Here is a 13,474-nt window from a genome sequence, read left to right as displayed (position 1 = left end):
GCCTCTTTCAAGTCTTTAACTGTGATATGCTTTGGAGGTTGTACACCCTCCTCAGCATCAATTTCAAACGCCTTGGAAGGGGGTTCTATGACTGGACTTTCCCATGGAGGTTCAGCATCTCCTAAGTCTTCAACCACTTCTTCTTCTTCAATAATTCTGGCTTCCTCTACTTGTTCCAGTACAAAGTCATGCTCCGTACTGTACAATGGAGTTTCTAGTATCTCCTTCATGCTACGCTCTTTTATTGATTCTTCATATGTAGCCATGGGAGCACTTTGAGTGTCCGAGCGTCGGGAACCTAATTGACTTATCGCTTGATTTAATTGATAAAGGGTTGCATGAAATTGATCCTTGAGACGATCCGTTGATTCTTGTTGCGCTCGGCTATCATAGGTAGGATCATAGTGCTCTTGGATTGATGGATATGGAGATGGCAAATATTGAGGTGGTGGTGGGATGGGGAGATCATTCTGTGATTGAAAAGGAAGTACACTAGAGCTTGAGGGTTGATTGTTGAAGGTATTTGGTGGTCCGATTTGGGCGGTGAAAGCTTGTATAGTAGAGTTTAGATCGGCAAGTGCTTTCTCCATGGAGGTTTGGGGTGGATAGGAGGGTTCATTTGGCTTATAAGGTGGTTGGTATGGTGGATATGAGTTAGGATCATATGGAGGTGAATGGTGAAAAGGGGCTTGTGAGTATGGTGGTCCAAAGTCATGTTGAGGAGAGGGTTTATAGGCATATGGTGGTGGTTGTTGATAGTCCATTGGAGATGGTTGTTGCCATGAGAGTTGATCAAATCCTTGTGGCTCCTCCCATCTTTGATTGTTCCAACCTTGATGCCTGTTCTCATTGTAATTTCTTCTTCCTGCAACATAATTGTAACCAGACTCATAGCCAAAGGGGTGTGAGTTCATAGTAGCAAATGAAAATTAAAAACAAAAATAAAAACAAATTTAAATTAAAAGGTTATTTAAATTTTGAATTTGAAAATTTGAATTTTGAAAATTTTTTAAATTTTTTGAAATTTGATTTTTTTTAAATAAGATAAGATAAAAAAATTTAAGATAAAAACCAATAACCTCTTAATTTTACGAAAAAGCAAAAAAAAATAAAAATAAAAAGAAATCAAAAAGCAAATATTTACAATAACCAGTAATAAGGCACACGTTTGCAATTCCCCGGCAACGGCGCCATTTTGATGAGAGAACTTTTGCGTGGTCTAGAAATTTGCGGATAAATCCTCGTTGCAAGTATAGTTTCTAAACCTTCAAAAGTCCTTTCATACAAATGTTTTGGTTGTCACGAGTAACAAACCCCTTTAAAATTGATAACCGAGTATTTAAACCTCGGGTCGTCTTCTCAAGGAATTGCAGGGAAGTATGTTCTTATTATTGGTTATGAGTTTTGTAAATTGGGGGTTTTGGAGCTTGGGCAATGAGCACAGATATATTTAAATGACAAATAAAATAACTGTAAAATAAACTTTTGGCAAGGTATGAGAAATTAGAAGTCCAGTCTAGTTATCCTTATCAATGATGATGAAAACTGAATCTTAATTCCACTTAGTTAACCTTTGCTATAACAAGGGAAGGTCAAGTGACTAATTAGTTAGATCTTTGAATCCTAGTTAATTCCTAAGAAAAGATTGGGATTATTGAAGATCAATTCAATTAGCAAGGATAACAATTATCAATTATGCTGTTGAGTTGGATAACTCCTGAGTTACTGATTTCTTAACCAAGACCAAAAGGGAAAATATCTAAATTAAATTAAAAGCATTCATATAAATAAAGCAAAGCAAAATTAAGTCTGAAAATACCTCGAATTGCATTCACAAAAGAACTTAAATCTGACATACAAATTAAATTGGAGAAATAAATAAAAAGAACATTGAACCTGGGATTGAGAGTCACTCCTAAAACTAAGAGAAGTCCTAAATCCTAATCCTAAGAGAGAGGAGAGAGCCTCTCTCTCTAAAAACTACATCTACTCCTAAAATTGTGAATTGTGAAAGCTTGATCATGAATGGATGCATTCTCCCACTTTATAGCCTCTAATCTGTGTTTTCTGGGCCGCAAACTGGGTCAGAAACAGCCCAGAATTCGCTGGTTGTGAATTCAAACACGCTGATTTTCGTCACTGCGACGCGGTCGCATGGGTCACACGGTCGCGTTGCTTAGCTTCAGGGAAACTATGGCATATTACATATCAAATCGAAGCCCCGGACGTTAACTTTCCAACGCAACTGGAACCGCGTCGTTTGGACCTCTGTAGCTAAAGTTATAGCCGTTTGAGTGTGAAGAGGTCAGGCTGGACAGCTTAGCAGTTTCTCCAACTTCTTGTATTCCTTCCACTTTTGCATGCTTCCTTTCCATCCTCTGAGCCATTCCTGCCCTATAAACTCTGAAATCACTTAACACACATATCAAGGCATCTAATGGTAATAAAAGAGGATTAATATTAGCAAATTAAGACCATAGAAAGCATGTTTTCAATCATAGCACAAAATCAGGAAGGAAAATGTAAAACCATGCAAATATTATGAATAAGTGGGTAAGGACTTGATAAAAACCACTCAAATGAGCACAAGATAAACCATAAAATAGTAGTTTATCACTTTCCTCACTATCATTCAATCCATACTTAGGAAGTTGTGTAAAGTCTACATCCATATCTTTCTCAAGCTCTGGAAGAAAAGGTTCATCAAGATCATTGAGGGGATTGGCCAAGGTGGACAAAAATTCATTGATGATGGAATCCACTTCTTGATCAAGTTTCCTCAGTTCTCCATTTACCTCTTTCGGTTCAATAGTTCTACCTTCCGCCTCTTGTAACTCAAGCCTTGACTCCTTCCCTTTTAGGCTCCATGTTCTCCCCCTCACTACACTCCTTAATTGATCCTTCACATTCCTCAAGGGGAATGTCTAGATTGCTTGAGCGTAGTAGGGCCAAGCAGTTCACTGCTTTGGCTATGTGACAAATCCCAATTTGACGGTTTGTCTTGCATTGAATTTAGAGTATTCTGATAACCTTTTGTCACATTTAACCTAGGAATTAGCATGATTTTGTTATCTCTCCCATATTTGTGCTTAAGTGTAAAAACATGCTTTTTAAGCCCTATTTTGATGAATTCTAGCTCTTCTTTGATTCCATAAGATGCCTTGATATGTTTACTAGTAATTTCAGGATTGAAATAGGCTAGGCATGGATCAAAGGAAGTAAGGAAGGAAGCATACAAGTGAAGAGAAGCATAAAAAGGCAAAGAAGCAAAGTCAGCCATGCACGCGCACGCGCACAAGGCGCTCGCGCGCACATCGCAGAATTAGCCAGGGATGCGCACGCGTACCGTGCGCGCACGCGTCGATGAAGGCACATGACCTCACTAATGCAACACGTGCCTGGCGATTTGAGAGGGTTTCTGAACCCATTTTTGGCGCCAAATTGCTAAGGGAAAGGAATAAAAGGATGAAGGATTAAGGGGAAGGCATCATAATCATTCCCAACCACTTTTCACTTTTAGTTTAGAGTTTTAGAGAGAGAAGCTCTCTCTTCTCTCTAGAATTAGGATTAGGAATTAGGGTTAGATTAGGATCTCATAGTTCTAGGTTTAATTCAAGTCTCCTTCTACTTCTACCTTCAATTGATGATTGCTACACTTTGGTTCTTCTCTTTCTCCCTATTCTCTTGTTGTAATTTCTCTTATTTTGCTTCTAGGTTTTGTAATCATGATACTCTTGTTCTCTTTATTTTCTTTCAATAATGCAATTTGAGGTAATTCATGATAATTGTGATTTCCTTGATTGTTGTTGTTAATTCTTTATATTCAATTGTAGTTAGAACTCATTCTTGTTGTGATTGACTATACTTTTCTTTTGTGCCTTCCAAGTGTTTGATTAAATGCTTGGAAGAATTTTAGACTAGGATTTTATGTTCCTGGCTTGAGAAGGTAACTTAGGATTTATTGAGTCACTAGTGTCCAATTGATTGATAGTTGATAGCCATTAACTCTAGCCTTCATTAATCCAATTAGTGGAAAGCTAGGACTTATGGACTAGGATTGATATAACTCATTTGACTTTCCTTTGTTAATCGATTTAAGGATGACTAAGTGGGATTAATCCTTGCAACTACCATACTTGTGGCTAGTGATAATGATGAAGACCCTTGACAACCAAACCTTGCCAAGACCATTTTGTGAATAAAGTTTTCCTACCATTTACTATTCACATTCCTCATCCAAAACCCCAAAATAAACAAGTCCATAACCAATAACAAGAACACTACCCTGCAAGTCCTTTGAGAGACGACCCGATGTTTAAATACTTCGGTTTATAGAATTTAGGGGTTTGTTACTTGTGACAAACAAATTTTTGTATGAAAGGATTATTGTTGGTTTAGAAGCTATACTTTACAACGAGAATTCATTTGTGAAATTCTATACCATCAAAAATCCATTCGTCAAAATGGCGCCGTTGCCGGGGATTTGCAATGGTGTTATGTTATTGGTTATTGTACATATGTGAATATTGTGAATAGGTTTATCTTTTGTTGTTTCTTAATTTTTGTTAGTTTTATTTTGTTCTCTCATTATGAATTCTCACCACTTTGGCTTTGAGTTTGGTTCTAAGTGTGTTGTAGGAAATGTGGACTTTAATGGCAACATGTACCATGGATGGAACCAACAAAGATGGGAAGAGCCTCAAGGAATTGATCACTCCTATTGGCAACAACCTCCGGATACTTATAGGTATAAGTTCCATCCTAATGCATGCCAACTTAGCGGCTATGATGATTCTTTTTGTGACACTCAACAACCACCATCATATGCCTATGAATCTCATCCTCAACATGAACCTCAACCATTCTCACAAGCCTTTCATCACCAAGCACCACCCTATGATCCATATCCATCATATAACTAATCATCCATACCATATTTTTATGGCCATTATGAGCAAGAACCTCTAGAATCACCACAACCATATCAAGATTACTCCCAAGAACCACCTCAATACTCATCATCTCCATACCTTTACCAAGAAGAACCACCTTCCTACCATGAACCCTCCCTCCAAAATAATGAACCTTCCTATTCACCCCAAGCCCCAATAGACGATCCTCTCACTTTGTTACTCCAAGGACAAGAAGCCATGAAGCGGGATACACTTGAGTTTGTGACCAATTTGACCAATGTGGTGCACACTTTAGCCCACCAATGCTTGAATACTCAAGGTACTTCCGTGACCACATGTGAAAAGTCAAAAGAAGAGCAAAGTATGAAGGAGAAATTGGAAAATTCGGTGGAGAAAGAGGAGTCAAATTTTGTATTGGAGCAACTAGAGGAACCTATAATCATTGAAGAAAAGGAAGAAGTGGTTGAAGATTTAGGAGATGTTGAAAGTCCAAGGGAATGTAGTCTCATGGAGCACTTTTCCAAGGAGCTTGATATTGAAGTTGAAGAAGGTGCGCAACCCCCAAGGCATATCATCGTTGGAGACTTGGAAGAGGCTTATCAAGAGATGGATTCAATCATGAATGCATTTCTCTCTACAATGGAATCCTCTCCCATTGGACATGGAGTTGAAAGTATAAAAGAGTGTGCACAACCTCCCATACCCTTGGTGAGCAATGAGAAAGAGAGCTACCAAGAGGAAAATGTTGGCATGGTGTATATTGAAATTGAAGAATATGAAGAGGTTGACCAAGAAATGGATTTATTCATCAATGAATTTCTATCCAAAATTGAACCACCTCCCATTAGGCAAGAAATCAAAGTTCTTGAAGACAACACCAAGCTATGTGATAAAAGGGGAAAGGTTGAAATCAAGGAAGCTCGCAAAGAGGTGGAAATACATAAAGAAGAGCACAAAGAAGTAGACCTTGCATTATCTAAGTGTGGGGAGGCCTCCCTTCCCGAGTCACCATCCAACACAACATTCAAGTGGGTAAAATTCTTATCCATAAGCTTTACTTTCTCGCTTGAATATGGTTTGATTGAAACGGATGGACAACTTAGAGCTCTTTGTGGAATTAAAAGCAAGAATGAGTTGTGTAGTGGTTGCGAGTTGGGAATTAGGCTCATTAAGGTCAAAGCTTCAAGGTATAGGAACGATGATTGGAAGAATACCACTTTGCATGGGTCTCGACGGAAGGCTAGGTGTGCTAAAGAGAATTCTATATATCAACCACTCGGAAAGAAAAAGTATGAAGATCAAATTGAAGAGGGGTGCGAAGATAAGATATGGGACCCCGGCTCGCTGAATGAAGACCAACTATGGGGACTCATATCTTGGGTTGAACTTTGCCCAAGCTTGGTGAAGACGGTTGGATATTCTGTCAACCAATTGAGAAGCAAGGATCCTTGGAGATTCAAGGATGAGTACAAACATAAGCCACCATGACAATAAGCTCCTCAAAATGTCCAACTTAAGGACTTAAACTAAAAGTGCTAGGTGGGAGACACCCCACCATGGTAAACTCTTTCCATCCTCTTTTAGTTTTGTTTAATAAGTGATTTGAGTTGCCATTGTAGGTAGATTTTCATTTCATATTGATTTGTTTGTAAAGATTGGTTGTTAGTATGTTGTATTCATTAGTAGTAGATGAATAAATCCTAAAATCAAATTGCATTTTTGTGAATTGTTTGATATTTGATTGAATAAAGAAGAGTTTTGGACATTATAGGGAGCTCTTGGGCATTTTTTCTGCTTTTTGGGCCAAAAAAAAAAAAAGGGCATCGGCGCGCTAGCACGCTGTGCGCGCGCGCGCGGATTGCACTTCTGCAACTTCCAGTACAAAAACCAGAGAGTTGTGCGCGCTTTGTGCCAGCATTGTGCTGGGAGCACAAGCTCATCCACGCGTAAGCGCGCTGTGCGCGCGCGCGGATCGTCCCTGCTGCATCCACGCGTGAGCGCGCTGTGCGCGCGCGCGCGGATTTGCACCCTGCTTTTCTCCTTCCTCCTTTCTCCTTCTTTCCTCTTCTCTTCTTCTTTCTTTCTCATTTTTTTTCTTCTTCCTCTCTTGAAAGATTTTTTTTCTTTTCTCTTTTAATATAAATAAAAAAAAAAAGAAAAATTTTTTTTTAATAATAAAAAAAAATATAATACATAAATAAATAAATAAAATACTAAAAAAAAACAAAATTAAAAATATAAAAAAAAAATTTTTTTTCTCTTCTTCCATTTCCTTTTGTCTATTACATTTGCATACTTTTATTCTTTGCATTTTAATTCTATTCGTTCTCATTTTATTTTCTAAATTTCTCATTTTAATAATGGTGTTGAATTCTCTCACTAAATTGTTGAGAATTTCTTGCATTTATTTTGGTGCTTCATGACTTGTTACATTAATTGTAATATTTGTCAACACACAAGATTAGTGCTTTAGTCCTTCCTAATTCATTACCCTTTGTTTTTTTTCTTGTACCGCTTCATCATTGAGTTAGGATAGAATCAAATGCTTTCATGCGTATCACTAATCTTGTTTGTGTCAATTCTTATTTGATCATGATGCTCAATATACTCGCCATGCTTTAACTTTACTCTTGCATCAAGTATCAGTTGATATGCCTTTTGCTTATATTGATTTCTCACTCACATGTTGTAGCTACCATGTAGAAGAGAATCATACTCTTATTTGGCATTAGCCCCCGCCTATGTTCTATTTACTTTGATATCTTTGTTGTAGGCTTAATTTTCTTTCTTTTTCTTTCCTTTTAGGCTGGCCACCAAGAAGGAAAGGAATGGAAAAGCTTCAAATGGGGTAACAAACAAGTTCATCCGCACAACCTTTCGAAGAAGCTCATCAATTGTAGCAACCCATCCACCTTGCTCTTCTTTGCATGCACCGAGGACGGTGCAATCTTCAAGTGTGGGGAGGTCATTCGACCGATCTCCATGGGTAACAATTTCCTTTTCAACACCAAATTTTTTTTTATTTTTCTTTGTTAGAGTAGCTATTGCATTGCACGATAGGTTGCATGTTAGTTAGAATTTGTACATATTCTTACCACTTCTTTCATATTAGGACTACTTGGTTATGGTGATGATTTCTTTAAAAACTATGTTTTTAGGGCACCCTACCAATTTGAAAATTTTTGTTGAACTTGCTTGAAAGAATTTATTTTGGAACATGATTTTGAGCTAAGAACACAAGCTTGTGAGATTTGAGCCTATTGATGTGGTTACATTTTATAACCACTTATTTTCCATTCTTGTGTGAAATTGTTCTCTTTCCATGATTGTGATCCTTGATTTGCTTGATTCTATATATCTGTTTATTTCTTGTGTTTGTGCATTTATATGATTGAGGCCATTCTTTCATTAGCCACTTACCCAAATAGCCAACCTTTTACTCTCCATTGTTAGCCAATTTTGAGCCCATGCTTAACCAACTTATTCTTATTTTAGCACATTACAAGCCTAAGGCGGAAAACCAATGAAAAGTCCTTGTTTGGATCTTTGATTGACCTAGGCTAGTGAGAGTGTTTTATTATTCAAAGTTGGTGAGGCTTGGGAACATTAGATGGGATAAAGAGGGGCAGTACACTTTTATGTTTAGGAATTGGGAACATATTCATGTATTGATTAAATGTAGAGACCTCATGCATTGATGTTCTTGTATTTAGTTTGAAAGAAGAAAAAGAAAATATATATATATATAAAGAAAAGAAAAAAAAATGATGAAAAGAAAAGAAAAATGAAAAAATGATGATAATGAGAAAGAAAAAAAATACAATAGAGAAGGGACAAAATGCCCCAAAGTGAAGTCAATAAAAAGGGGATCAATGCATAAGTATTATGAATCAAATAAGAATGCATGAGTATGTAAGAAAAAAGTGAAGAATGGGTAGTTAGAATAGCTTGCATTTGTATAGGTCATTAAATAGGTTAGGTGGGAAAGTCTATGCTAATCAAAGATTCAAATCCTAGTCCACTTGACCATAAATGATCCTACCTTGACCCTAACCCCATTACAACCTAAATGAAAGACCTCATGATGAATGTATGCATGCATTGAATAAGTGTTGATTGTTAGAAGAAAATCAAATTTTGGAAAACATGATTAGAAGAGAATTGAGTGAATTAACCCTTAAACACTTGAGTGAATAGAGCGGATACACATCCGGTGAGGGTTCAAAAGTTCAATCACATGTATTCACCCAATTTATCTATATTCTTGCAAGTTTGAACTCCTTTTGACAATTCAATACAATTGCGGTTTGGACTTAGTCCTTATTGCCTAGCTCTTGTGCTTACACATGCTCTCTTGGGAATTGATTTGTTTGAACTAAGCATTTTTAATTGCTTTAGATAATCACATTTAGATAGGACTCATATAGTTTAGTTGCATTCAATAAATGTCATAACCCTTAGTTCCTTCTTATTTTAGCATGAGGACATGCTAAGGCTTAAGTGTGGGGAGGTTGACAAACCCCAATTTGACGGTTTGTCTTGCATTGAATTTAGAGTATTCTGATAACCTTTTGTCACATTTAACCTAGGAATTAGCATGATTTTGTTATCTCTCCCATATTTGTGCTTAAGTGTAAAAACATGCTTTTTAAGCCCTATTTTGATGAATTCTAGTTCTTCTTTGATTCCATAAGATGCCTTGATGTGTTTACTAGTAATTCCAGGATTGAAATAGGCTAGGCATGGATCAAAGGAAGCAAGGAAGGAAGCATACAAGTGGAGAGAAGCATAAAAAGGCAAAGAAGCAAAGTCAGCCATGCACGCGCACGCGCACAAGGCGCTCGCGCGCACATCGCAGAATTAGCCAGGGACGCGCACGCATACCGTGCGCGCACGCGTCGATGAGGGCACATGACCTCACTAATGCAACACGTGCCTGGCGATTTGAGAGGGTTTCTGAACCCATTTTTGGCGCCAAATTGCTAAGGGAAAGGAATAAAAGGATGAAGGATTAAGGGGAAGGCATCATAATCATTCCCAACCACTTTTCACTTTTAGTTTAGAGTTTTAGAGAGAGAAAGCTCTCTCTTCTCTCTAGAATTAGGATTAGGAATTAGGGTTAGATTAGGATCTCATAGTTCTAGGTTTAATTCAAGTCTCCTTCTACTTCTACCTTCAATTGATGATTGCTACACTTTGGTTCTTCTCTTTCTCCCTATTCTCTTGTTGTAATTTCTCTTATTTTGCTTCTAGGTTTTGTAATCATGATACTCTTGTTCTCTTTATTTTCTTTCAATAATGCAATTTGAGGTAATTCATGATAATTGTGATTTCCTTGATTGTTGTTGTTAATTCTTTACATTCAATTGTAGTTAGAACTCATTCTTGTTGTGATTGACTATACTTTTCTTTTGTGCCTTCCAAGTGTTTGATTAAATGCTTGGAAGAATTTTAGACTAGGATTTTATGTTCTTGGCTTGAGAAGGTAACTTAGGATTTATTGAGTCACTAGTGTCCAATTGATTGATAGTTGATAGCCATTAACTCTAGCCTTCATTAATCCAATTAGTGGAAAGCTAGGACTTATGGACTAGGATTGATATAACTCATTTGACTTTCCTTTGTTAATCGATTTAAGGATGACTAAGTGGGATTAATCCTTGCAACTACCATACTTGTGGCTAGTGATAATGATGAAGACCCTTGACAACCAAACCTTGCCAAGACCATTTTGTGAATAAAGTTTTCCTACCATTTACTATTCACATTCCTCATCCAAAACCCCAAAATAAACAAGTCCATAACCAATAACAAGAACACTACCCTGCAAGTCCTTTGAGAGACGACCCGATGTTTAAATACTTCGGTTTATAGAATTTAGGGGTTTGTTACTTGTGACAAACAAATTTTTGTATGAAAGGATTATTGTTGGTTTAGAAGCTATACTTTACAACGAGAATTCATTTGTGAAATTCTATACCATCAAAAATCCATTCGTCACTATGGTAGCCATGAACTCCCCTTGCTTCTTTCAAAATTCTCCTTGCTCTTGGAGAAAATCTTGAAAGTCTTGTTGTTCTTGGGGCAAGGGTTGGAGAACTTCATATTTTGGTAAAAAAGAAGGTTAAATGGTCGGGAGAAAGGTCGTATAGCTGGAAGGTGTGTTATGTGGGTGAGTATATTGAGGTAGTGTGTAAGGAGGTGATGGTTCATATGGTTGGTGGCAAGGTATATAAGCATTTTGATTCTATGTAGGTGGATGGTGTGGTGCTTGAAGGTTTGATGGTTGAGGGTTGTGTAGAGGGTACCGTTCATATCTTTGGTGTTGGTATGCACATCGGGGAGGGTTTGGCTCATTGTAACACGGGGGAGATGGTTGGCATGAGTGTTGCTCATATGCATACGGTTCCTCCCTCAATTGATTCTCCCACTCCATGATGTAATCCCAATTTGAAGTCATCATACCCTACAATATAATCACAACCAAGCTCCAAGCAACAAGGGTGATAACTCATAGAGAAAGTTGATGATCGGATTTCTTGTATGGTTTAAAATTTCCTCAAATGAAATCTCATTGCAAGTATAGTTCTAAACCAACAAAGAGATCTCACATGCAAAAATATTGGTTGTCACAAGTACAAACCCCAATAAGAATTAACCAAAGTATTTAAACCTCGGGTCGTCTCACAAGGAATTGCAATGAAGTGGTCAATTATTGGCTATGAAGGGACAAGGGATTTGATTGATAAAAGGGCAAGAAATTAAATGGGCAAGAATTTAAATGACAAGAAGAGTAAATAAAGCAAGCAATTAAAGGAAGCAAGTAATAAAGAGAGAGATATTCATGGCAAGGATTGATAATATAGGCTTTCTATCCTGGTCATACAATGATTAATTCACCTTATTTAGTCAACTCAATCAAATGGAAGAAGGTATCATGTTATCTTCACATAGGGAGAACGTCAAACAAGACTAGTTAATCATGTCACAATAATAAACAAGAATTTATCTTACTACATGATGAGCGGATAATTTATACCCTTTTTGGCATTTTTTTAGATAGTTTTTAGCATGTTTTAGTTACTTTTTATTATATTTTTATTAGTTTTATGCAAAAATCACATTTCTAGACTTTACTATAAGTTTGTGTATTTTTCTATGATTTCAGGTATTTTCTGGCTAAAATTGAGGGACCTGAGCAAAAATCTAATTCAGAGGCTGAGAAAGGACTGCAGATGCTGTTGGATTCTGACCCTCCTGCACTCGAAATGGATTTTCTAGAGCTACAGAATCCCAATTGGCGTGCTCTCAATTACGTTAGAAAGTAGACATCTTGTACTTTCTAGCAATATATAATAGTCCATCCTTTACCCGAGATTTGATGGCACTGGCGTTAAACGCCAGCCAAAGACCCTTTTCTGGAGTAAAACGCCAGAACTGGCACCAAAACTGGAGTTAAACGCCCAAACTGGCACCCAAGCTGATGTTTAACTCCAAGAATATCCTATGCACGTGAAAGCTTCAATGCTCAGCCCAAGCACACACCAGGTGAACCCCGGAAGTGGATTTCTGCACTATCTGCACTTAGTTACTCATTTTCTGTAAACCTAAGTTACTAGTCTAGCATAAAAACTACTTTTAGAGATTCATTTTGAAACTCATGACATTTTACACTTCATATTGTTTCTTCTACGGCATGAGTCTCTAAACCCCATAGGTGGGGGTGAGGAGCTCTACTGTGTTTCAATGGATTAATGCAATTACTACTGTTTTTTATTCAATTACGCTTGATTCTATTCTAAGATACTCATTCGTACTTCAATATAGAGAGTGTGATGATTTGTGACACTCATCATTATTCTCAATTCTATGAACGTGTGCCTGACAATCACTCCCATTCTATCTGAGCTCAATGTAGTCATTGGGCGACAGCTTGAGTACGTATCTCTTGGGTTCTGATTCACGGACCGAGTCCGTGAGATCAGAACCTTCGTGGTAGAGGCTAGAACCAATTGGAAGCATTCCTGAAATCCGGAAAGTCTAAACCTTGTCTGTGGTATTTCAAGTAGGATCTAGGAAGGGATGATTGTGATGAGTTTCAAACTAGCGAATGTTGGGCGCAGTGACAGTGTGCAAAAGGATAGAGATATCCTATTCCGACGCTAGTGAGAACCGACAGATGATTAGCCATGTGGTAGCTGCACATGGTATTTTTCATCCGAGATGAGAAATCCGACAGTTAATTAGCCGTGCAGAGATCGTACTTGGTATTTTTCATCCGAGAGGATCATACAGCTTGCCATTGAAGGAAGCCATGCGTATTTGGAAAAGAAGACAGTAGGAAAGCAGAGATTCAGATGACAGAGTATCTCCAGAACCTCAACCTGTTCCTCATTACTGAATCACAAGTACCTTTTATTTCATGTTATTTATCTTTCATAAACAAAATCACTTTTATCATTAATCTTCTGACTAAGATTTACAAGATAACCATAGCTTGCTTCAAATCGGCAATCTCCATGGGATCGTCCCTTACTCATGTAAGGTATTACTTGGACGAC

This window comes from Arachis hypogaea, chromosome 19 (genome assembly GCF_003086295.3).
Source record: "Arachis hypogaea cultivar Tifrunner chromosome 19, arahy.Tifrunner.gnm2.J5K5, whole genome shotgun sequence".
Taxonomy (NCBI): Eukaryota; Viridiplantae; Streptophyta; class Magnoliopsida; order Fabales; family Fabaceae; genus Arachis; species Arachis hypogaea.
This window is presented reverse-complemented; position numbering follows the sequence as displayed.